General features: G+C 42.1%; 1 protein-coding gene and 1 long non-coding RNA gene across 7 annotated transcripts in view; both read left to right on the top strand.

Annotated features, from left to right (window-relative positions):
* Positions 1-761: 761 nt before the first annotated feature.
* LOC129853949 (uncharacterized) lies at positions 762-8,184 on the top strand. Of its 5 annotated transcripts, none has more exons than XR_008759207.1 (5): positions 762-1,081; positions 1,841-1,945; positions 2,109-2,524; positions 3,754-6,505; positions 7,352-8,184. It is a non-coding gene; the product is annotated as an uncharacterized LOC129853949 (long non-coding RNA). The 5 variants fall into 5 exon arrangements; XR_008759208.1 differs by having other exon boundaries at positions 2,109-3,257; XR_008759206.1 differs by having other exon boundaries at positions 2,109-3,938; positions 4,403-6,505.
* A 5,350-nt stretch (positions 8,185-13,534) lies between these two features.
* Positions 13,535-26,250, top strand: part of LOC129853948 (zinc finger MIZ domain-containing protein 2-like) — a 67,562-nt gene continuing 54,846 nt past the window's right edge. The window contains exon 1 of one of the 2 annotated variants that reach the window (XM_055920488.1): positions 13,535-13,753. The gene's annotated coding sequence lies outside the window, so the exon portion shown is untranslated. Of the gene's footprint in view, positions 13,754-16,030; positions 16,609-26,250 lie in introns of those variants that run through there. The other variant, XM_055920487.1, reaches the window with a different exon arrangement.

The following is a 26,250-nucleotide window of genomic DNA, read 5'->3' as shown; positions in this document are numbered from 1 at the left end:
GACTTCAAGGTCTTTGCTGTGTGAACACAAAACACACCAATCCACAAATGTGAATCGCTTTCCACAAATGCAATTCACTATCCACTATGTTCACTATGTTTTGTTTAAACATTTTTTGATTTGTATTTGTAAATCCATATATTGCATTAGCATTTTATATAACTGCAGATATGCAGGTCATTTCCAAGGGCCTTGAGTAAAATGACTGCCATAAAGACAAAAAGTTCTCACGTGTAGAAAGGGATTTAGGCAGGCAAGAAAATGGCCTTGCCGAAATCCTCCCCCCTTCTAATTTCCTTAATTTTGTGGCTAGTCAAATACTTTCTGTGGCACACAGTACTGGTCAACATGAGCTACCAAAATGATTCTGAAGTGTGCCAGGCCTTGCTGTAAGGTTCTGCTTTTCTTAGTCAACCTTGTGTTCTTTTTCTTTGTGTTCTTGAACGTAGCCCTGTTTCTTTGTGTTCTGGAATGTAGCCATGTCTTTAATTTTTGTTCACTGATTTCACCTGAGTCCGTTTCTCACCTGGTCTCATCAGCTCCCTATTTAGTTCAGTTTTCTGTTTGTATGGTTGTGAGGTAATTTTTTTTTTTATGACTGCCTACCTGTGTTTGACCAGTGCCTACCTGTGACCAGGATTCCTGCCTTCTGTGAAGGCTTAATATATGGAATGCAGTTTTGGTCTTAAAGCACGTGGTCAAAACACAATATTTTTAATGCTGCGTGTGTAAAATAAGCAGGTGCTGGCGCTAAATTAACGTGTGCACGCGTCAAATAAGCATGCGCGAAATAAACGGCTGCAAGCGGTCCTGCTCACGTCAAATTAACGCCTACAGCTGCTAAATATACACCTACACATGCTAACTTAACGCAGTCTTTAATATGCTAATTTTACCAGCCAATTTCCCTAGCTCCTCCTTTCATTAAACCGGCGTACAGTCAGTTTGATGCAACAACTCCACAATTGAAGATGGCGAGAAGGAACTTCCATATCAGCTGCAAACAGACCCTAAATGGCTGCACTCGGCTTCTGCTCTCCGTTAATCCTGGACTTGATGCCCTTCAGTGCACATTAACAAGGTTGATTCTTTTTTTAAATACTATTATTACTTAAGCATAAAGTTGATTTGCTAGCTAACACAGCGGATGTATCTGTGTATGGCTATGCAACTATGTTGGAGGCTCAGACACTGAGACAGCAGTGCAAGTAACTTAGGCCTATGTGTCGCTAATATTGTAAGTCTGATTAGACCAAGGGAGTATTTCATATTTAGCTAGTATATGTAGAATATATATATATATTTTGATATGAATGCTGGTATTTTAAATGGCTGGATTACTAAATGAGTTACTAGTTTGCTTGATAACGTTCCTTAGCCGCCCACCCCGGACATAGCCACAGTGAACGGCGTCCGGCTTGTAATATTTTTACAGCCCTGCTAGTTACATAAAGGTGACTTATCGAATAGTACTGACGTCAAACATGTTTTTGAAATTTTAGGCAAAACAACAACTGAAGGTCTAAAACTTCAGGCAGGCTATCTAGCCTTAGCTGCGCTAGCTCGCGATTAGCATGAAAACATTTGCAAAGCTCACTTGACCTAGGACAACCCTGTAAAAACGTTGCTAATATCTACAACATATCAGCTTTCCAACAGCACAGATATTACTTTTGAATACCCTTTTAAATATGAATATTTCATGTAAGCCTATGATGTAGAAATGAACAACTTCAGACAAAAACCAGGAACGTTAACATTAGGACTATGGCACGGTTTGAACAGGAATCGCAGTCCCTTAAAGGTCTCTATTAAAAAAAAAAAAAAACTCTTCTTGCAGAATGGAAACCATGCAGAGGAGGTTTCTGATGTCCTGTACTTTCAGTGTGTCTCAGATGGCAGATATTCTACATGTGTCCTGATCGACAGTCAAACGTTGTCTAAGGTCAGTTTGCTTGGGAGTAATGCTATAAACTACAGACTTTAGATGCATGGTTTCCAGTTTCTTACCAATCAAACAATTTAGTATGACTACAATCAAGACAGGACTTTAAAATGATTATGATATGTATTACCTCATCCCTGTACATTGTTACTTTGTTTCTCAGATACTTCAATTTGTTACATGCACCAACCATTATATTCTGACATGTCAGACTCTGCTCTGGATGAAAAGATTAAGGACTTGGTGGCTGGGAACGACAAATGTGGAGCGGAGGCTGTTCGATCACAATTAAGGGCTCTGGGTGCAGAGACTCAGATTGAGGGACAGCATGCTTCGTGTTAACCCGAGGGCGGCTGCCCTTAGAGCCATGTCGCAGAGGCTGCATAGAAGGTCATACCGTGTTGCTGGACCAAACTCGTTATGGCACCTTCATGGAAACCACAATCTGATAAGATAGATGTATCTTTGATAGACAATTATCTATATCACTGGTGAGAAGTTGTACATTTGTTACGCACGCCTCTAAGAAGAGGGAACGCAACACCCTACTACAACTCAACTCCCCATGAAGTGAAAGAGGTATGGGACTGTAGGTGCGAGTAAGGATGACAAAAGGCAGAGAAGTTACCATTTACTGGGAATTTATTCCTTCACATGGTAATATGGGGGAAAGGGGCTGGACGGAACCAAAGCAAGGAAAGTAAATATCAAAGCCCCCTCTCCTACCTTACCTGCCTACCCACTACTTACCACCACCTGGTGCGCTAACCAAAATACAGGGGGTGGTCCACCCAGGTCTTACCTAGTGTGTCTAGACAGTGAATATACTACGGGTATTTGTATGCCCGCGGGCCTCTTGCCTAAGCACTCCCTCGGTGCCTTCCCCTTCCCCCCTGGAAACAAATGAACCAGAATATTAAACAATTTCACAAACAAACTGAGAAACACAGGACATTAAATAAGCTCTATCTGACTGAGCAACAAACTAACACAGAACATACCAAAGCTGTTCCCAGCAACAACTAACACAGTAAATAACCCACAGCCATCAGCCTCCTCTCTCAGCAATCATCTCTCTTGAACAACAGAACACTGGCTTTTATATAGCTTCAGAAGGAGTCTAATCAGATACAGCTGTAACTTGATGAGGGGGTGGGGTCAGCTCCAATTAGCCATGGAGTCGACCAATCAGCTGCTTGGGGGATTTCAGGAAGCCACCCTGAAACACACACATAACAAACCACAACACAGAAACTGGGGAACGTAACAACATTGTAACAGCTCAAATTGTTCATCAACAACTAACAATTCAGTAAGCAATGGCCCTTGATACCATATGTTACTCATGTGGATAATAATTGTTTTATTGTGTTTCTGCTACATGAAATTAACAAACATGCTTATATTGAGGACATACGGAGGCAAAAACAGTTGGAGCAAAGTATTTGTGCCAAAGTGTGAACAACAGGAGAGTCTGTCCTCTTGACTCATCAATATAAACGTGGTTATTTTTCCTAATTGAAGTAGATAATGTAATCACACATCTTCCGCTGCAGGAAACAGTCTAGAACAAACCCTTGTTGTAGCCTTTAGAGGGCTAACGGAAGTACTTATAGTTGTGATCAGCGGGAGACTCTTCATTAACATTGTTCCACATTTTGGATGTTAATGTAATATTTGGTCTGCTGCTTTGTTATATACTGGAGGAACCTGATGCAGCATTTAAGCGGTAAAGGAGGATGGTGATGTTTGTATATTTAATGTGTCTTCAGCTTTTGTATCAACCAGTGCTGTATTTTCTGATTTAGGTGGAGGATAGTCATACATGGTGGCATTGATGGGTACAGCCGTCTCGTTGTTTCTCCGTGCTTCCAGCAGCAATCGCAGCAGTACTGTAATGGATTGCTTCGTGAATGCTGTCTCCAGATATGGCGTTCCCTCCAGAGTTAGGACGGACCATGGAGGAGAAAACGACACTGTCTGCTTGTTGAATGTAATACACATTGAAAATATTATTTAAAAAAATAGAGCTACATGCATCCTTAAAATGTCTTCTTGACCTACACATTGATTACATTCTATAGTGAGTGATGTATGCGGCTACATTTTTTTCTGTAAATCATTTTTAGAACGCAATCACATTATGTTTGCAAGCTTTAGTGCTTTCTCCATGTTTTTGAAATGTATAAGCCTTTAAATGACATTTAACTGACTACTTCTACAAACAAGGCTACACTTGTGACAGCACCTATTCCTGTGCCCCCCCCCCCCCCTATATCACTTCCTGTGGCCTCCCCTCCACCATTCCCTGAGGCTTATTGTCCACCTTCCCCACACTCTTCTGTTGATTTTGAGGACAATGAGCAAGTAATCCCTGTAAATAATTCAATGTCTTGTTATTACAGATGAATTGTGGGAAGTATCTGAGCTTTTTTATTCTGAATGTCTTTTTTTTAGTGGTGACCTCCAAACACTGCTAAAGAGTTAATGAGAGGCCAACCAAGTTAACGTGATGATTGTGCAATGAGAGGCTTTAAGAGAGCCCGCTTTAGTCCGGAGGAAAAAATAGACATGGTTTTTAGGGATGCTGACAGAAAAGGGTCTGCTGAGGATGGTCCCTCGAGAATTTCTCCGGCTGCTAATGAGTGCCATCCATTCCTCTGCAATATTTGAGGGACCTGCTTGGCAAAAATGTCTTTCTTGCAACTCTCAAGGTGAGTTACACTTTTACACTAACAAAGACACATTTGTTTATGGCAATATACACTGCTCAAAAAAATAAAGGGAACACTAAAATAACACATCCTAGATCTGAATGAATGAAATATTCTTATTAAATACTTTTTTCTTTACATAGTTGAATGTGCTGACAACAAAATCACACAAAAATGATCAATGGAAATCAAATTTATCAACCCATGGAGGTCTGGATTTGGAGTCATGCTCAAAATTAAAGTGGAAAACCACACTACAGGCTGATCCAACTTTGATATAATGTCCTTAAAAAAAGTCAAAATGAGGCTCAGTAGTGTGTGTGGCCTCCATGTGCCTGTATGACCTCCCTACAACGCCTGGGCATGCTCCTGATGAGGTGGCGGATGGTCTCCTGAGGGATCTCCTCCCAGACCTGGACTAAAGCATCCGCCAACTCCTGGACAGTGTGGTGCAACGTGGCGTTGGTGGATGGAGCCAGACATGATGTCCCAGATGTGCTCAATTGGATTCAGGTCTGGGGAACGGGCGGGCCAGTCCATAGCATCAATGCCTTCCTCTTGCAGGAACTGCTGACACACTCCAGCCACATGAGGTCTAGCATTGTCTTGCATTAGGAGGAACCCAGGGCCAACCGCACCAGCATATGGTCTCACAAGGGGTCTGAGGATCTCATCTCGGTACCTAATGGCATTTAGGCTACCTCTGGCGAGCACCCAAAGAAATGCCACTCCACACCATGACTGACCCACTGCCAAACCGGTCATGCTGGAGGATGTTGCAGGCAGCAGAACGTTCTCCACGGCGTCTCCAGACTGTCACGTCTGTCACATGTGCTCAGTGTGAAACTGCTTTCATCTGTGAAGAGCACAGGGCGCCAGTGGCGAATTTGCCAATCTTGGTGTTCTCTGCCAAATGCCAAACGTCCTGCACGGTGTTGGGCTGTAAGCACAAGCCCCACTTGTGGACGTCGGGCCCTCTTACTACCCTCATGGAGTCTGTTTCTGACCGTTTGAGCAGACACATGCACATTTGTGGCCTGCTGGAGGTCATTTTGCAGGGCTCTGGCAGTGCTCCTCCTTGCACAAAGGCGGAGGTAGCGGTCCTGCTGCTGGGTTGTTGCCCTCCTACAGCCTCCTCCGCGTCTCCTGATGTACTGGCCTGTCTCCTGGTAGCGCCTCCATGCTCTGGACACTACGCTGACAGACACAGCAAACCTTCTTGCCACAGCTCGCATTGATGTGCCCTCCTGGATGAGCTGCACTACCTGAGCCACTTGTGTGGGTTGTAGACTCCGTCTCATGCTACCACTAGAGTGAAAGCACCGCCAGCATTCAAAAGTGACCAAAACATCAGCCAGGAAGCATAGGAACTGAGAAGTGGTCAGTGGTCACCACCTGCAGAACCACTCCTTTATTGGGGGTGTCTTGCTAATTGCCTATAATTTCCACCTTTTGTCTATTCCATTTGCACAACAGCATGTGAAATTTATTGTCAATCAGTGTTGCTTCCTAAGTGGACAGTTTGATTTAACAGAAGTGTGATTGACTTGGAGTTACATTGTGTTGTTTAAGTGTTCCCTTTTATTTTTTTGAGCAGTGTATGACTTGAGTAAGACAGTTGATTTTTGTATGTAATGTGTCCTTTATTTGCTGTTTGTCTTCTGTGTGATAGCACTCTATGATGGCGTATACAAGCAGGTGGGCCGCATGCTTGCTGTCTGTCTGGTACATGGGGTGTAGAGCAACATTTTTTCAGGGGCTATACAGGCAAGTGTGTGGCCTACAACCTCCTGTGCCAGAACTGAAAGAAATTGTGAAATATGACTTCAGAGAGAAGTTGGAGAAGGTAAGTAACTATACTGTGATGGATGTTATGTTACTGTTAATTTGCACTAAGTTTGGAAAAAAATTTATTGGTTCATTAATACTTTTCCACATGGATTTGGTTTCCTTTTGTTGGCAGTCAATCTTTTTTAAGGGTTGTGATAATCAGTTTATTGTTTTGCTAATTTGTCCCAAAACACTGTTCAATAAACAATCTAAGATCCAGTTAGCACAAACTGTTGACGAGGCACAGGAAAGCGGTCATGTTGGGTCCAGTGCAATACATTCGTACATTAGTGGGATGCCCTGGTTGGGTCAGCCACAAATTTTTACTTAGAAAGCAGGATACGGGATGCTCTTGAGCAGTGAGTTTCCATATATCTAATTAATCTCAAGTTTAGTTAAATTCTTCAGGGCAAATTCATTGACTTTTTTGACTTTATAGATTCAAAGAGGGTCAGAAGTGTCTAGGTCTCCTGCCTTACATGAATAGACACTCAAGCCTCTCCAGAGAGGTTTTCATCTATGCTGAGAAACCTCTTTTGGCCAAAGACATAGCTTCTCTCTTCAAAGCAGAGTGCTCCCCACCTGGTACCAATCAAAGAGCAATAGAGAGACTAGTCATATGTTTCTGGAGGGACTAGCTTCTGGAGGTGGAAGGTTAGATGCAAAACCATGATCGTTGAAGTAACACGGCCCACATCAATAAAATATCACCTCATCACACATTTTATAGCCTTATTCTTCCATGGGCCCCCTAAGAATTTAATAGATAAATGAAATCCCAAACTACTTTCACTTAGAGTATTGTGTTCTCCAATAAGTGTTACTTATGGACTTTAATGTCCCCCCCCATTCCTTTTTTCAGGGGGGAACACATACCCTTTAACCATGGAGAAGGTTTTCATTTTCACTTCGGGGGCTTCAGCATTCCTAGGCTGGTATTGCCAGTGGAGCCACAGCTACAGTTCTCTCTGCTACCGCACGGCAAGCGTTACCGTAGCGCCAAGTCTAGGTCCAAGAGGCTTCTAATCAGATTCTATCCCCAAGCCATAAGACTACTGAACATCTAATCAAATGGCTGCCCAGACTATTTGCTGCTACTCTATCTATGCATTGTCACTTTAATATCTCTACCTACATGTATATATTAACTCGACTAACTGGTGCCCCCGCACATTCTCTGTACCAGTATCCCCTGTATATAGCCTCGCTATTGTTATTTTACTGATGCTCTTTAATGATTTTCTTTTCTGTAGTTTTTTTTAAACTGCATTGTTGGTTAAGCATTTCACTGTAAGGTCTACTATACCTGTTGTGTTTGGCGCATGTGACAAATACGATTTAATTTAAGGGGAATTATCCAAAATGTTTATTGCATGACTACCTAGTAAGTCAGGAATACAGCAGCCAATGTTAATTGGTGATATGTCACAAAATAATTGATATTATGAAAGTTTCATATAAGATTGTCCATCAGCAAAAAAAAGTTGTGTAGTGAAAGTTTAAAAAAAACATTACAACCTTCCAAAATCAAATGGACACAGTAATACATAATGCAGCTTTAATATTTAAATAAATGTATGATTTCATAGAGTAGGTAAACTGAGCATGATGCAAAGTAGTTAAGTCATGTATGTCAAGGGACTATGTTACAATATGTGCAATGTTGCCATAAATAAATCTTACAGTAAATATGGACATTTTGTTTACATGTGTTATGGAAATAAAAGCAGACACTGTAGTTGGTACATAGGTCGTGGTGCAGCAAGTTTGAGGGTAGTGGAGAAGCACAAGTGGGACTTTGAGTGAAGTAACTGAGGGCAGAAAAGGATATCAGGGTGCCCAGGAACTTGAAGCTGCTGATCATCTCCATGTCAATGTACAGTAGATGAGAGAATGGTCAAGTATCACCATCTACTTTGTTTTGCTTAAGCTAAGACTGTTGTCCTATCACCATTATGTCAGGTCCCACAGCTCCTTCATTTACTCATGATCAGGTGTACCATGGTAGTGTCGGGTCCATTCTGGGGATACACATTCTTGTGATAATGTAAAAAATCTAATTTGTTACTACAGGATTTACATCCAGAGCCCTGAGTCTGCTAACCAGTTTGTGAGTCAGGATGGGGATGAAAGCAGAGCTATAAAAGAAAATGCACGCTGACGTATGTAAAATTTACATTTGTTGGGACAATAGGCAAACTGGAGATGTTACATTTTTGCTACTATGTGCTACACGATATCTATTGTTCCAGTTTCTTAAATCAATATTGACTGGGCTGCAGTGGAGATGGTATATGCTTCGATATCATGGGGACCTAACTTCTAATGTCCTTTCTTGGTACACCTACACTGCAGTCAAAAATGCCAACCAGCGGCGCTCTGTCCTACGGTGGCTGAAGACATTTTGCCTGACGTCAAGCATTAACGAGAGTTTCGGATTGAAGTGTCTGGAAAAAATGTAAACAGAACCATAAGAGCAGATAACTTTTTTTGTCATCTTTACTGGCAGTTTAAAAATGTCTAATTGTAGTCCCTTTCAATTGATTCATTGACTCCAAGAACCATAGATTGTTTGTAGTTCATAATATTAACACAACTGACAAATGTTGATTGGCGGTAAATTGGGATACATGTTTTAATATCATTGGATATTTGATTGGGCTTAATGTTGCATACCTTGTAGTGTTGTGCATGCTAACCAGGTGAGAATCACCAGAATTAATTGATACTTAAAGCAGCAGAGAAGACCTGATTCTTCATCAGCCTTGCCCACTCCAAGCTCCCCTCCAGGATTCCCTTCTGCAAGACTCAATTGTGTGAAAATAAAGCGGAAGGAATGGGAACCCTATTCCTTTGAAGCAGTACTGGGTATATGCCTGAAGTTATTTTACCCTAATAAGCTTCGATGGAATATAAATATTCAGAAAACGAAGTGAACGTGCACATTAAAGTCTACTCTGTTCGAAAGCTGACATGTAGATGTTAGCGAGAGTTTTACAAGGTTGTCACTAGCCAAATTTGCTTTATGTGAGCTTTACAGTGTCTTCATGCTAATCGCGAGCTAGCGTGGCTACCACTAGCTTTGAACTGACAGCCAGTCAGGCTGAAGAAGTTGCCTACCTTTTTAGCTGTTGTTTTGCTTAAATACAAGGTTTTGGGCTAAAAACGTAACTCGAAAACATGTCCTGCTTCAGTACTAGCCAATAAGTCACATTTAGGTAGCTTGTCTTCCTTTTCGTCAATGATAAAGACAATAGTCCAAAAATCGAGAACTACCAGGATGTTGAGCATCTCCGTTGTCTAATCTATGTATGCCTGGCCCTGCATTCAAGCAACAATCTTGCTAGTATGTAATTTGCCTTGATAGTATTAACATAGTCCAATGTGTTTTCGTGGCTGTTAAAGTTAACATGTTTTTTTCAGCAAGGCTTTTAATAAAACACATGACGGTTCCGTTCACTGCCGCTAGCAGTATGACCAGGCAGTTTGAGGCTAACTATAATGATATAATATGGCTGGGGTTCGAGACTACCAATGTTAGCTAAATTAGCTAGCAAATATCTGATTTAGCTTATGCTAAGCACTGCCGATCCTGGTGCTAGATTAATGTTTACTGCATTTTATAGCCAGTGATGAGAAACAGATCCTTCCACTGTAAACTAGCTGATAAACTTTATAATTCAGTAACAACAATTTTCAAAGACAAAACTGTTACCATGTAAAGGTTCATACTCTGCTTGCAATGCAGTGGAAAAGGAACTTCCTTCAACTGTGAAATCTGGTTGAAAGGAGGAGCTAGGGAAATTGGCTAGTAAAATTAGCATGTTAAATGAGTGTGTGTAGGTGTATATTTAGCAGCTGTAGGCGTTAATTTGATGTGTGTAGGACCGTTTATTTAGCACATGTTGGACTGCCTGCAAGCACATTTTCATGCGCTTATTTGACGCCTGCACTTGTTTACTTTACACACGTAGCATTAAAAATATTGAGTATTGACCACGTGCTTTAAGACCAAACGGAGTGTGAATCTACACCTTTTTCTCCCCGAGTATTCATTACACTTGCAGTCCCAAGATAGAAGGGGGGGGGGGGGGGGGGGGGGGGGGGGGGGATTTCGGCAGGCAAGAAGATGGCCTTGCCATCCCCCCCTCTAATTTCCTTAATTTTGTGGCCAGAGTCAAATACTTTCTGTGGCACATTTCAGAGTCAAATACTTTCTATATAACAAACTTCACGTCAGGATAGGCAACCGAAATGAATAATTAATGTGTGTTATATTAAACAGTGGGAGTAAAATATAGGCAAGCAATAAACATTTCAGAACAACTACTAGTCGAATAAGACATGGGAGAGATGATGAATTTTGGCAAAGAGATGTATTTATAGACTAATACACTTGAAACAAATAGGGGGGGGGGGGGGGGGGGGTTCGGCACAACACCTGATCACTGGTTGCTGTGGAAAAAGAGGTCAAAGGTGGTGTGTGTAACCAGTGTGAAATGCTAGCTAGTAAGCGGTGCGCGCTAATAGCGCTTCAATCGTGATTTCACTCGCTCTGAGACCTTGAAGTAGTTTCCCTGGCTCTGCAATGGCCGTGGCTTTTGTGGAGCGATGGGTAACAATGCTTCGAGGGTGTCTGTTGTCATTGTCTGCAGAGGGTTCCTGGTTCTAAACCTAGGTTGGGGCGAGGAGAGGGACAGCAGTAATACTGTTACAAAGTCTGATCCCATATCCTACACCTCCACTCTACCTTTTGCATGCCTATCCTGGGGAAATGGTTGGAGGCCTCTGGAATACTTGTCTCCTTACTGCTCATTGTCTGTGCAACATGAGACAGCGGATGGATTATAATCACTTTGACATATCCTTCACATTTAGTGAGGCTATCACATTGGCCAGCTAATGCAACTATGTGCAAACCTTTATGGCAGTCATTTTACTTAAGGCCCTTGGAAATGACCTGCATATCTGCAGTTATTAAAAAAAATCGAATGCAATATATTGATTTACAAATCAGAAGGTGTTTGTTTGGATAGTGAATTGCATTTGTGGATAGCGATTTACATTTGTAGATTGGTGATTTACATTTGTGAATACATTTTGCATGATATTGATCCCATAGCCAACACTGGCAGGTAAACGTTTGACAAGCCAACCGGTGTGTCTGAGCCTTAAGATTTAGCAGAGAGGATATTTTCCCTTATTGTAAGATCAGGGATGCTATCAGTCTCCAGTGTAAGATAATACCGATTCAGAACATGTGCTGGTCAGATTCAGCTTCTGGTGAGGTGACCAATATGTTCTACAGAGAAAACCTAACTGTTATGTGTTGACTGGCAGATATGTTCAGGATAGGTGTTGGCCAAACATGTAGCTCCTTATTGCTTGCTAGTGAGCAGGTTTTTCAACCCCAGATTTCATTTATGACAACCCTGCTATGTCCCCTGAGACTCCAGCATGGTGCCTGACTGTGCCCCTCCACCACGGCCGGTCATCACCTCTGGTGAGAGGAACAACAGCTTGTTTTAAATGAGAAAGGCTCCCTCATTGTGTCAGATGGCTCTTCCCCAGGGCAAAGTCCTCTGCTCTTTGGCATGTCACATGGTTTAAGCCTGTCCCTGCACACAATCATCATTGGCTGAAGCCGGGTGCTCAATCTATATTATCTTGTATGCCACATCTCACCTCCATTGGCTCAACAAACTCATTGCCATACCAATGCCATATAATAAAACCCATTGCTTCAACCTTGACCCAGCTCCAACAATATTGCACCACCCATAATAATAGAGACTGACAGCCATGCCTATAATGTAGTTGACTCATTGTGGGATTGATTATATTTAGGTATATATTTAAGTATTGCCTTTGAGATACATATTATACATCATAACGATGTACTTAGAATAACGTTAACATACCTCACATCACTATAACTGAGCTCTTGTAGTGTTTTAATCCCATAGCTATGTGTGTCATTATAATCATATTTACACTAACATACTCCTGGAGGGGACTCACAGCAGGATGCAGCCCTCTCTGTGGACTTTCCCCCACCCTCCTTCACCCTCCACTATCCTGGGGCAAAGGTGCATTCAAAATGGCACCCTATTCCCTACATAGCGTACTACTTTTGACCAGGTTCTATAGGGCTCTAGTCAAAAGTAGTGCACTATGTAGGGTATCGGGTGTCATTTGGGATGGAAACCAACTGTTATTGACAGTCAGCAACTTCAAAGAAATGTTCCTGTTCTGGACAGAAAAGCAAAGTCACTCGATGGAATGCAGAGTGAATCCAAGAGGTTAAGAAGAATCCCATGCACACTCACCCACGTAAAGTAATGACATTTCACAGTACAGTAGTGTGTGGTAATTGGATATGGTTTTCAAGTTCTCCTAAGGGGCATGTCATGTTTTGTCGTATCTATTAGGTGGAAGAATACAGTGCATTCTTGGCATTTCTGTGGGATCTTATTGTTAGCCACCATGGGACATACAGTACTTAATCTGGGCATGCATGATCAAATTATAATGGCTTGCAAGTATTATCTGACTAATAAACACACATTGATATCATAATATTCAATAAGATCACCTTTTCATTCCAGGCTCGATGCATCTTTCATGAGAACATCCTTTGGGATTACTGGATTGGCTTCTTTGTTACCCTCTGCAGCAATGGGTGAAATTGTTGCACCATAGCACAGCATGGCCCATATCTTAGTCACACAGCATACATTCAATAGCAGTGCATCTCTGGCCATTTACCAGGATACCAAACACACTCTGAGTGTGTGTGCCTGCTGTTCTGACAGTGGTAAATGACTGCAGCAGGTTGGGGTGGAGGCTGTGCGGCAGGATGAATTAGGTGGGGGGGGGGGGTGCACTTGGAAGGAACAGGGAGAATATGCCAAAAAATGTAAGCTTCTGTTTCCAGGGCAACAAGGATCTGCAGATCACAGTTCTGTAGGCTTGTCACTTGTACAGACAGAACCCAGAAATATGTCTAGTAGTGCACCACTAACATGAAACGGCATTCAGGTTTCACTCCGCTCTAGGAACAATTACGACAGGATCACTCCGTTTTGGAGCTTTGGTCCTTTATACACTGTATTCCTTTCATTATCATCATTATATACAAGTCATATTTTATCAGTAGACTCCATTTGAACTAAGATGGTCTTCATCTGTGGAAAATAGACTGCATGTACTGAATGATGCCACAAAAAAATATCAGGAATTTAAAGGCTGGACCTTCAATTAGGTAAGCATTTAACTCGGAAAAACAATGTGGACAGATTAGTTTCCTGAAGACATATTTGCTCTATTGGAGCAAGGTGTACATTTATTTTTATTTATTTTTAAACCTGAAAAATCTTTCCTAAACATGTATTTTTCATACTCTGTGATCATCTATAAGCCATCCTTTTGAGCTGCTTGTATCCAGTGTGATCAGCTGACTGGTTTTCCTGGTGTGAGAGAGCGAACATGCTGAATAGATGCCCTCATGCACTTTGGCTAAAGAATGCTACACTTAGCACTAAACCGTGAGGGCTCATCAAGGCCAGATCAATTGTTCATCTCTCTACAGCCTATCCCCAAGGCTCAGCACAACTAAGGGTTAATTCTCATGGTATGCTGTGACAGTCACAGGCGAGGAGACCTAGAAGCCCTCGAGGGGAGAACTACAAAAAGGTTACATTCCACAGACTGGAATGTAGGTCTACTTGTTATCAATTGTAAAAGACTACAAGTTGTCCCAAAAATGTTTGTGCATGACTGCCCACATTTAGTTTCTTTAATCTTTTAACAGTGTTAGAATTAGCTGCAAACAGATCCATTATAATGTAATTAACATTTTCATAGTCATAAGCAATTGATAAGAAACTTATTATGTATTGTTTCTTTAAGACTCCCTTTCAAGGAAACTATTGTTTGGCAGCATATTATTATGAACTTATCTCCATGTGCTGGTATGTTCCTCTAAAAACAGAAAAAAACTGTATTTCCATAAGCTCACTTGCATGCTGATTCATGATGAGAAGAGCACCACATTATTACCTCACGGGCTTAGATCGTTTACGGTGGTAGCAGTGAATCACACAGTAATTACACCTAGTGTTGCTCCAGACTTTGCTGAAATAATGAGTCCTCCAAATCTCAAGAGGGACTACTGTAAAGATAGGGATTTACAGAGCAGGACAACACATATTTATCAAAGTCATATAGACCTTGAATGAACGTATGGGGATAGCAGCTATGACAAAAAAAAAATCCTATGCTATGACTAATCATGTGCAAAACATCTCTATGCAGAGGGAGTCCTGTGGTCTGCTTTAGATCCTTTTTTTGTATATAGACTGATAAGCAGACAACTTGCTGTCAGCTCATGTCAACAGGAGTCATTGCAACATATGTTCTGGGTACATTACATTTATACTACAGTACAAAAACAGGGTATGACACTATAATCTGAAGTTGGAAGAGGTTGATTCTCTTTGACCGACTACCACTTATATTTCAGCCCATATGGCAAATATATCATTTAGCAGACAGACACTCTTATTCAGAATGACTCAGGACCTTATTGTCAGAAATAAATTCTGAATCTGATGCAGTTCTAAAATAATTAATTGACTGCTCTCCATTTCCATCTGTAAAATTACAATTCAGGTAGATGACAACTATTATTTCATGAATTATTATTAATTCATTAGATCATGTATTATTGTTATTAATATTGTTATACATACTTATCAATTACAACTAGTCTGATTATTTAGGCTGTAATACACACAGCCTGAAACTAATGCCTGTAAAATCTTGTAAATGTTACTTACGAGCAAGAATATTGAATACAATTACATTTAAACTTACTATACCGGGTTGTCCTTCATCTGCTCGAAATTTAAGACAAAGTATGCACAAGAAAGTATTGTTTACCTGACTTTTCAGAGAGCAGTACAGTTCTGCACCTAGGTAAAATTAGTTTTATATTGGATATTCAGTTTTGTCTCATGAATAGCTATTGAACCAAGGATGCCATGATAATTGTATATTCTGAATCGGGAGGATGGGGAACAGTCAACCCGTTTTCTTTGGTGAATTTTTCATTTTCTAAAATGTTTTTTTCGGATTTCAATTTTTAGAAAAATCTAAAATTCCCACAAAAACAGTGTTGATTGTTCTTCATTCAGAATATAAAATGTTCAATGTCATGGCATGCTTGGTTCAACAGTATTGATGAGAACTGAATATCCAACATTAGACTAAAATATATATTTTTAATCAGAAAAAACAATACTTTCCTATGGATATTTTGTCCCCAAAAAAATCGAGCAGTTGAAGCAAAAGAGTTTAAATGTAATTTCATTATACATTATGGCTTGTAAAAGTACATAGTTTACATTTACACGATTTTGGAAGCATTCGTTTAGGCTTTCTATACAAATGAATTACCTGTGTACTACAGCCTGATTAATCAGACTATATTACAGTGTGGTCATAGAAGTCCTTGATCTCATGCATAAATTACACCAGCCCATTGTGCAACAGAAGGAAGCAGCTTGTTAGCTAGCTAGCTGGCTGAACTGTGGTGGCTAGAATTCGCACTGTAACATTAGTGGAGAACAGAGCCAAGGAAAGTGCAGCCCTTCAATACAGCAGGCAAGCAGACCAGGCTGCCCTCAGTTATCAGGCCAGTTAGCGACATTATTGAGACGGTAGGGCAGGGTTATCCAACAAAGTAGAACGCGTGGGTGACGGACAATGCTACACTGTAAAATTAATTGAATTAAAGCTGTACTTTATTGAAATAGCACTGATGGTGCCGAGCGCTGCGGAGGGTAGCTAGTTAACGTTAGCTGGTTAAGTAACGTTAGCCTAAACAAGTTTCCTAGATAGACGAGCCTGGACAACCTTTCGACATTTAACGTTAGTTAGTTACATTAGCAACTTGTCCTAAAAGCTAACGTTAGATAGCTAGCTACGTTATTTTGTCAGTACAATTTATCTTAGTGAAACCGGGTCCCAAGCATCCAGAAAACGGGTTTGCGCATTACTGCCGCGGAGCTCAGACTGCAGCCACGCAGACCAACCCCGGGCAGTTGAAGTTGCAAGGTAAGTCAGCACCAGCAGCCACTTCACTCCATTGTCACTTAAAGCTAACGTTAGCTAGCATGTAGCTTAACAGCGAGCAGGCTAAACCATCATCTAGTTAGCTAGCTATAAAACCTATAGTTAGTGGTAGCACTGTACTGCCACATCATTGACTTTTGCCAACTAACGAGCTAGATTTTGGTAAAGGATATTTGTTACATCAGAGTTGTTTACTAACTAGCAGAGCACAGAGCTAGCTAGTTAGCTTGTTAGCCACAAATGGCCCAAGCCATTATTCGCATGTTAGTCAATCGTGTCGTCATATAAATAGGAAAGTAAGGTTAACGTAAGTAGGCTACGTAGTTGCGATTTTGTCTTGGCATTGAACTACTGTCTCGTAAAATATCCAAATTCGTCTAAGTGTTAGCTGGCTAGCAACCATTTCGTAAACACTGTCACACTGACAGTTGCCTTTATTTATACCGCATTCAAAATGTCTTCAATTTATATTTTTCCCAATCATTGTGGTTTAAATATAACGTAACTGTACCACTACAATATGAATAAGATAACGATAGTAGTGTTTGTTTACGAATGGGGGGCGACATTGGTCAGCTTTGCTAACGTTAGCGAATTTTTGTTGTCTTCATCGTTCGTTCAGATGAGAAGTAGCTAGTGATGTGCAGTTCGCGCAAGATTCGTTTTTTTTAGTCATGATTCCGAGTGACTCGGTTCATTTTTGTCGTTCGTTTGACCTGCTGGAGACGTATTGCGAACATCAACTGTCTATTTGCATGTTTAGAACGGATCAGTGATCGCATGGTGCAACAATGAATGCAATTCATCTATTGAATGGTATGATGGACACCGCTTTGTAGAACCAACACATACACACAGCCTCTGTTCAACGAACTCGAGAACGAATCGTTTGGGTGCTGCAGTTTGCGAACGACAGGCTATTTTGCGAATCACTCACGGCAGTCAAGCGATGCATTCCACCAAGTGTCGTTCACAATCTAGTCCGGTTGCGGCCACCACAAATACACCTCGTTTCAACTGTATCAAAAATGATCTAATTTGTATGCCTAGCAAACAACACATGTAGATTGTTTAAAGCACACTTACAAGTCTGTCACAGATGACAGCTCCAATAAACCCCTTATGGTGAAGGACATGTGAACGAGAGGCTTGTGGAATTATGACTTGAGTTTTCAGTGGCATCAGTTCATCTAAACCTAGGGTGTAGAAATACACCCACCAGTTGAAGCTAATTTACTGTACTTCCACACACATTTTTAACTATAAAATGCTATTTGGAGAACCGCAAAAAAATAAAAATGTTCCTCCCAATACATTATCACCACTATATTAGGTTTATAGGTCTGTGGAATGGTGTGTACAATGTACTACTCAACCTCATAATACATAGGCTACATTGACTAATTTAGCCTACTTGTGGAACAGCGCAACATGAAATAGATGCATATTACACGCTATCAAATACAAACATCAATGTGAAAGTAACCTGAGCATAAAACAGCTGACTGCGAATTCAAACTATGCCAGATAGACCCTACACATGCATTGAAATAAAAGGCATACGTCAAAGGAATTACTTAGGCCTGCAATCGACAAGGACGCATAAAGACAAACAAACTCGACCAAGGAATTAAGAAAAATCTACACATTAAGGCCGCACCTGTGATTCAGCACCACTAAATGGAAAGTGCCTTGATACAGGTAGGCATAGTGGAGCACTGTGGGGTGTGGCTGAATGGACAGCGTCACTGTCTAGTAGCCAGCTAGAAGTAGTTTGTGGGCAGTTAGGCATTTTCTGGGCACAGTTGAATAGCCCACAATGCTTATGTTAAAATCATAACTGGCACTCAGATTTTTTTAAATTGTAAATTGTCACTCATATGACAAAGGTTGCAGACCCCCTGCTATAGGCTATATATTTAATTAAATACAATTTTATTGGTCTCCTACACCATATTTAGCAAATGTATTGCGGATGTAGCGAATTGATTGTGTTCCTAGCTCTAAAAGTGAAGTATTTAACAATACACACATCTCAAAGTAAAATAATTTAAGAAATATATAATTATTAGGATGATCAATGTCGGAGTGGCATTGACTAGAATACAGTATATACATATGAAATGAGTAAAACAGTATGTTAACATTATTAAAGTGACTAGTGATTCCATGTCTATGTACATAGGGCAGCAGCCTCTAAGGTGCAGGGTTGAGTAACCGGGTGGTAGCCGGCTAGTGATAGCGACTAATTTCAGGGCAGGGTACTGGGTTGAGGCCGACTATTGATGGCTATTTAACAGTCTTATGTCCTTGCTGTGTTTCAGTCTCTCTGTCCCAGCTTTGATGCATCTGTACTGACCCCGACTTCTGGATGATAGCAGGGTGAACAGGCTGTGACTCGGGTGGTTGATGTCTTTGATGATCTTTTTGGCCTTCCAGTGAAATTGGGTGCTGTAGGTGTCCTGGAGGGTGGACAGTGTGCCCCAGTAATGTGTTGGGGAGACCCCCCTCTGGAGAGCCCTGCGGTTGTGGGCGGTGCAGTTGCCATACCAGGCGGTGATGCTCTCAATGGTGCATCTGTAAAAGTTTGTGAGGGTCTTCGGGGCCAAGCTGAATTTCTTCAGCCACCTGAGATTGAAGAGGCGCTATTGCGCCGCCTTCACCACACTGTCTGTGTGGGTGGACCATTTCAGATTGTCAGTGATGTGTATGCCAAGGAACTTGAAGCTTCTCACTGCGGACCCATCGATGTGGATGGGGACATGCTCCCTCTGCTCTCTCCTGAAGTCCATGATCAGCTTGTTCATTTTGTTGACGTTGAGGCACCACTCTGCCAGGGCCTTCACCTCCTCCCTGTAGGCTGTCTCGTCATTGTTGGTAATAAGGCCTACTATTGTTGTGTAGTCTGCAAACTTGATGATCGAGTTGGAGTTGTGCGTGGCCACCCAGTCATGGGTGAACAGGGTGTACAGGAGAGGGCTGAGCATGCACACTTCTGGGGCCCCTGCGTTGAGGATCAGTGTATTAGAGGTGTTGTTGGGGGCGGCCTGTCGGGAAGTCCAGGACCCAGTTGCACAGGTTGGGGTTCAGACCAAGGGCCATGAGCTAGGAGGGTACTATGGTGTTGAAGGCTGAGCTGTAGTCAATGAACAGCGATCTTACATAGGTATTCCTCTTGTCCAGATGCAGTGTGATGGCGATTGCATTGTCTGTGGATCTATTGGGGATGTATGCAAATTGATATGTGTCAGGTAAGGTGGAGGTGATATGATCCTTAACCAGCCTCTCAAAGCACTTCATAATGACAGAAATGAGTACTACAGGGAAATAGTCATTTAGTTCAGTTACCTTTGCTTTCTTGGGTATAGGAAAAATGATGGACATGTTGGAGCAAGTGAGGACGTCAGCCTCGGAGAACGAGCACCCACAGTCCTCGGGAGAGGGCTGCATCGGCCATGCCGATTAATCGGTCGACCTCTAGTTGTAATATGGCAAATCTTTCTGGATTGGCTTCCCCAGTGATTTTATCCATGTACCACTACTGTGTTCAGTACAAAAACGCTTTGGCATGTTGGAGATAGAAATGCCAGGAATATAACTGACACGATTCCTTAGAATCAGGTGCATGTTTATTATACATAATACATTTCTGTTTGAACGTTGGCAAATGTTGTCTCTCCTCCTGCTGGACTTGGCCCTGGTAATCGCTTGTCCCTACCTATGTGAAGCTAGCCAAAATAATGATTATCCACTATCCTCAATGGTTTTACTCATGTGTATGTGTGTCTTTTTCAAGTTTTATGCGTGCATGTTTTTAAAATTGTTAAATTAATAAACTAAACTACTATGTGTATTGAACATTGAGAGCTAGTGTGGCTAATTTCAGTGGTTTCAGAGTCCTGCAGTAAGAGCAAATACGCTAATATTTGTGTAAACTCTACATGGCTGTGTTTTGTGGATGTCACTGAGCAGGCCGATACCCAACTTCATGGGTGCACAATACATAGGTTAGAGTGTGCCCCCAATGCAATTATGCAGTCTAATACGCACGCCCCCCCCAAAATTATTCTGTTTATTGTCAAACAAATTAATAATTGTATTTCATTTTAAAATATGTAACAACATTCCAACCTTGTTTATCATTATCTAGTCCAAATACGCAATGATTCCAATTTGTATCGGTTTGCATCAATTTCAATTAGGCACTTATTTTGATGGCGACCCACAAATTCCACACGCTGAGCACGACAATCAAGCGATCACATTTTTATTTGTGACACGCTTCCTAAACAACAGGTGTAGACTAACAGTGAAATGCTTCTGGGCCCTTTCCAACAATGCGGAGAGAGGGGAAATAATCAAGAAATAATAACACAAGGAATAAATACACAAAGAATAACGATATCTACTCGGTACCGATACCCAAGTTGTGCAGGGGTATGAGGAAATTGAGGTTGCTATGTCAATATAAGTAGGGATAAAGTGAATAGGCAACAGGATGTATAAACAGTAGCAGCATCATATGCAATAAGTCAAAATAGTTAGTGCAAAAAGGATTAATGCAAATAGTTAACCAATAGCTACCTGGATTAACTATTTAGCAGTCTTATGGCTTGGGGGTAGATGTTGTTCAGGGTCCTGTTGGTTCCAGACTTGGTGCATCGGTACTGTTTGCCGTGTGGTAGCAGTGAGAACAGTTGAGTTGAGTTGAGTTTAAGTTTATTTTTACAGGGACAGTGCACATTAATCAACGTTTCAGTAAAAGTGCCGGTTTTAGCCAGCCGGCTAATTTTCAACCGCAGTCCCTGGGCAGTCTATAACTTGGGTGGCTGTAGTCTTTGGCAATTTTTAGGGCCTTTCTCTGACACCGCCTGGTATAGAGGTCCTGGATGGCAGGGAGCCTCGGCCCCAGTGATGTACTGAGCCATACACACTACCCTCTGTAGCACCTTGCAAACAGTTGCCATTAGAGGTCGACCGATTATGATTTTTCAACGCCGATATCGATTATTGGAGGACCAAAAAAAGCCAATACCGATTAATCAGCCGATGTTTATATATATATTTGTAATAATGACAATTACAACAATACTGAATGAACACTTTTTTAATTTATTTTTTAAATCAATTTTTTTACCCCCTTTTCTCCCCACTTTCGTGGTATCCAATCACTAGTAATTACTATCTTGTCTCATCGCTACAACTCCCGTACGGGCTCGGGAGAGACGAAGGTCGAAAGCCATGCGTCCTCCGAAACACAACCCAACCAAGCCGCACTGCTTCTTAACACAGTGCGCCTCCAACCCGGAAGCCAGCCGCACCAATGTGTCGGAGGAAACACCGTGCACTTAGCTACCTTGGTTAGCGTGCACTGCGCCCGGCCCGCCACAGGAGTCACTAGTGTGCGATGAGACAAGGATATCCCTACCGGCCAAACCCTCCCTAACCCGGACGATGCTAGGCCAATTGTGCGTCGCCCCACGGACCTCCCGGTCACGGCCGGCTGCGACAGAGCCAGGGCGCGAACCCAGAGTCTCTGGTGGCACAGCTAGCGCTGCGATGCAGTGCCCTAGACCACTGCGCCACCCGGGAGGCCCACTTTTTTTTTACTTAATAAAATCCATTTAGTCTCAAAATAAATAATGAAACATTTTAAATTTGGTTTAAATAATGCAAAAACAGTGTTGGAGAAGAAAGTAAAAGTGCAATATTTGCCATGTAAAAAAGCTAATGTTTAAGTTCTTTGCTCAGAACATGAGAACATATGAAAGCTGGTGGTTCCTTTTAACATGAGTCTTCAATATTCCCAGGTAAGAAGTTTTAGGTTGTAGTTATTATAGGACTATTTCTCTCTATACCACTTGTATTTCATATACCTTTTGACTATTGGATGTTCTTATAGGCACTATAGTTTTGCCAGCCTTATCTCGGGAGTTGATAGGCTTGAAGTCATAAACAGCGAATGCTTGAAGCACAGCGAAGAGCTGCTGGCAAATGCAGGAAAGTGCTGTTTGAATGAATACTTAAGAGCCTGCTGCTGCTTACCACCACTCAGTCAGACTGCTCTATCAAATCATAGACTTAATTATAATATAATTACACACAAAAATACGAGCCTTATTCTTTCAGTGAAATACGGAACCGTTCCGTATTTCATCTAACAGGTGGCATCCCTAAGTCTAAATATTGCTGTTACATTGCACAACCTTCAATGTTATGTCATAATTATGTACAATTCTGGGAAATTAATTACGGTCTTTGTTAGGAAGAAATGGTCTTCACACAGTTCGCAACGAGCCAGGCAGCCCAAACTGCTGCATATACCCTGACTCTGCTTGCACAGAACGCAAGAGAAGTGACACAATTTCTCTAGTTAAAATAAATTCATGTTAGCAGGCAATATGAACTAAATATGCAGGTTTAAAAATATATACTTCTGTATTGATTTTAAGAAAGGCATTGATGTTTATGGTTAGGTACACATTGGTGCAACGACAGGGCTTTTTTCGCGAATGCACTTGTTAACTTGTTAAATCATCACCCATTTGGCGAAGTAGGCTGTGATTTGATGATAAATTAACTGGCACCGCATCGATTTATATGCAACGCAGGACAAGCTAGATAAATTAGTAATATCATCAACCATGTGTAGTTAACTAGTGATTATGTTAAGATATATTGTTTTTTTATAAGTTAAGTTTAATGCTAGCTAGCAACTTACCTTGGCTCTTTGCTGCACTCGCGTAACAGGTGGTCAGCCTGTCACGCAGTCTCCTCGTGGAGTGCAATGTAATCGGCATCCAAAAACGCAGATTACCGATTCTTATGAAAACTTGAAATCGGCCCTAATTATTCGGTTGACTTCTAGTTGCCATACCAAGCAGTGATGCAGCCAGTCAAGGTGCTCTAAATGGTTCAGCTGTTGAACTTTTTTTTATTTTTTATTATTATTATTATTATTATTATTTTTTTATTTTTTTTTATCCCCTTTTCTCCCCAATTTTCGTGGTATCCAATCGCTAGTAATTACTATCTTGTCTCATCGCTACAAGTCCCGTACGGGCTCGGGAGAGACGAAGGTCGAAAGCCATGCGTCCTCCGAGGCACAACCCAACCAAGCCGCACTGCTTCTTTAACACAGGGCGCCTCCAACCCGGAAGCCAGCCGCACCAATGTGTCGGAGGAAACACCGTGCACCTGGCCCCCTTGGCTAGCGCGCACTGCGCCCAGCCCGCCACAGGAGTCGCTGGAGCGCGATGAGACAAGGAAATCCCTACCGGCCGAACCCTCCCTAACCCGGACGACGCTAGCCCAATTGTGCGTCGCCCCACGGACCTCCCGGTCGCGGCCGGCTGCGAGCTGTTGAACTTTTTGCGGATATGAGGGCCAAATTATTTCAGCCTCGAGGGGGAAGGGGCATTGTCGTGCCTTCTTCACGACTGTGTTGCTGTGTGTGGACCATGATAATTCCTTAGTAATGTGGACCAAGGAACTTGAAGCTCTCGACTCACTCCACTACAGCCCCGTCGATGTAGATAGGGTTGTGCTCGGCCCTCTGTTTCCTGTAGTCCACAATCCGCTCCTTTTGTCTTGCTGAGGGAGAGGTTGTTGTCCTGGCACCACACCACCAGGTCACTGACCTCCTCCCTATAGGGTGTCTCATTGTTGGTGATCAGGCCAACCACCGTGTCATCAGCCAACTTAATGATGTTGGAGACGTGTGCAGCCATGCAGTCGTGGGTGAACAGGGAGTACTAGGCACGTACCCTTGAGGGGCCAGCGTGTTGAGGGTCTGCTTGGTGGGTGTTGTTGCCTACCCTCACCACCTGGGGGCGGCCCTTCAGGAAGTCCAGGATCCAGTTGCAGAGGGAGGTGTTCAGTCCCAGGGTTCTGAGCTTAGTGATGAGCTTGGAGGGCAATATGGTGCTGAGCTATGGTCAATGAACAGGGATCTTGTGTAGGTGTTCCTCTTATCCAGGTGGGAAAATGCAGTGTGGAGTGCAATAGAGATTGTACCAACTGTGCATTGAAGTGTGAAATGTCAGTGAACACACTTGCCAGCTGGTCAGCGCATGCTCTGAGTACGAGTCTTGTTAATCCGTCTGGCCCCGCGGCCTTGTGAATGTTAACCTGTTTGATGGTCTTACTCACATCAGCTACAGAATGCAAGATCACACAGTCACCCGGAACAGATGTTGCTCTCAAGCACTGACACATCTAACGAGCATCAGAGCCAGCGTAGTAGGATTCAATCTTAATCCTGTATTGACTTTTGACTGTTTGATGGCTCGTCAGATGTCGTAGCGGATTTCCATGAGCGTGGCTCCCGCTACCTTGAAAGCTGCAGCTCTAGCCTTTCGCTCAGTATGGATGGTGCCTGTAATTTATGGCTTCTGGTTGGTTGTTCTCGATGCACCTATTAATGAAGCCGGTGACTGATGTGGTGAATGTGTCTATTATCGGATGAATCCTAGAACATATTCCAGTCTGTTCTAGCAAAACAGTCCTTTAGCTTAGCATCATCGGACCACTTCCGTATTGAGCGGATCACTGGTACTTCCTGTTGGAGTTTTTGCTTGTAGGCTGGGTTTCTGTACAGCACTTTGAGATCAGCTGATGTAAGAAGGACTTTATAATTAAATGTGATTTGGTCTTTATTGCATTATTCACACACACTCAAAATATGCTGCGTCAACTTCAGTAGCCTACCTGTCCTCTTCTAGTTGGTATGTGAGATCAAGTGCGCCTAGTATACACTACATGACCAAGAGTATGTGGACACCCCTTCAAATTAACGGATTCGGCTAGTTCAGCCACAGCTGCCCTTGCCGGGACCTGCGGGAAAGCAGCCCTGCAGATAGAGACACTTTTTGTCCTTTGTTCTTCACTCTCTGTCGACGTCCCCCTTCATCTCTATCATATAATTCAATAAGATGAATCAGCTTTGCAAGGTCTTTTGAATCACACTTTTGTTTGTGTACCGTCGTGGCCAAAAGTTTTGAGAATGACACAAATATTAATTTCCACAAAGTTTGCTGCTTCAGTGTCTTTAGATATTTTTGTCAGATGTTACTATGGAATACTAAAGTAAAATTACAAGCATTTCATAAGTGTCAAAGGCTTTTATTGACAATTACATGAAGTTGATGCAAAGAGTCAATATTTGCAGTGTTGGCCCTTCTTTTTTCAAGACCTCTGCAATCCGCCCTGGCATGCTGTCAATTAAATTCTGGGCCACATCCTGACTGATGGCAGCCCATTCCTGCATAATCAATGCTTGGAGTTTGTCAGAATTTGTGGGTTTTTGTTTGTCCACACGCCTCTTGAGGATTGACCACAAGTTCTCAATGGGATTAAGGTCTGGGGAGTTTCCTGGCCATGAACCCAAAATATCAATGTTTTGTTCCCTGAGCCACTTAGTTATCACTTTTTCCTTATGGCAAGGTGTTCCATCATGCTGGAAAAGGCATTGTTCGTCACCAAACTGTTCCTGGATGGTTGGGAGAAGTTGCTTTTAGAGGATGTGTTGGTACCATTCTTTATTCATGGCTGTGTTCTTAGGCAAAATTGTGAGTGAACCCACTTCCTTGGCTGAGAAGCAACCCCACACATGAATGGTCTCAG

Source organism: Salvelinus fontinalis, chromosome 4 (assembly GCF_029448725.1).
Source record: "Salvelinus fontinalis isolate EN_2023a chromosome 4, ASM2944872v1, whole genome shotgun sequence".
Taxonomy (NCBI): Eukaryota; Metazoa; Chordata; class Actinopteri; order Salmoniformes; family Salmonidae; genus Salvelinus; species Salvelinus fontinalis.
This window is presented reverse-complemented; position numbering and strand designations above follow the sequence as displayed.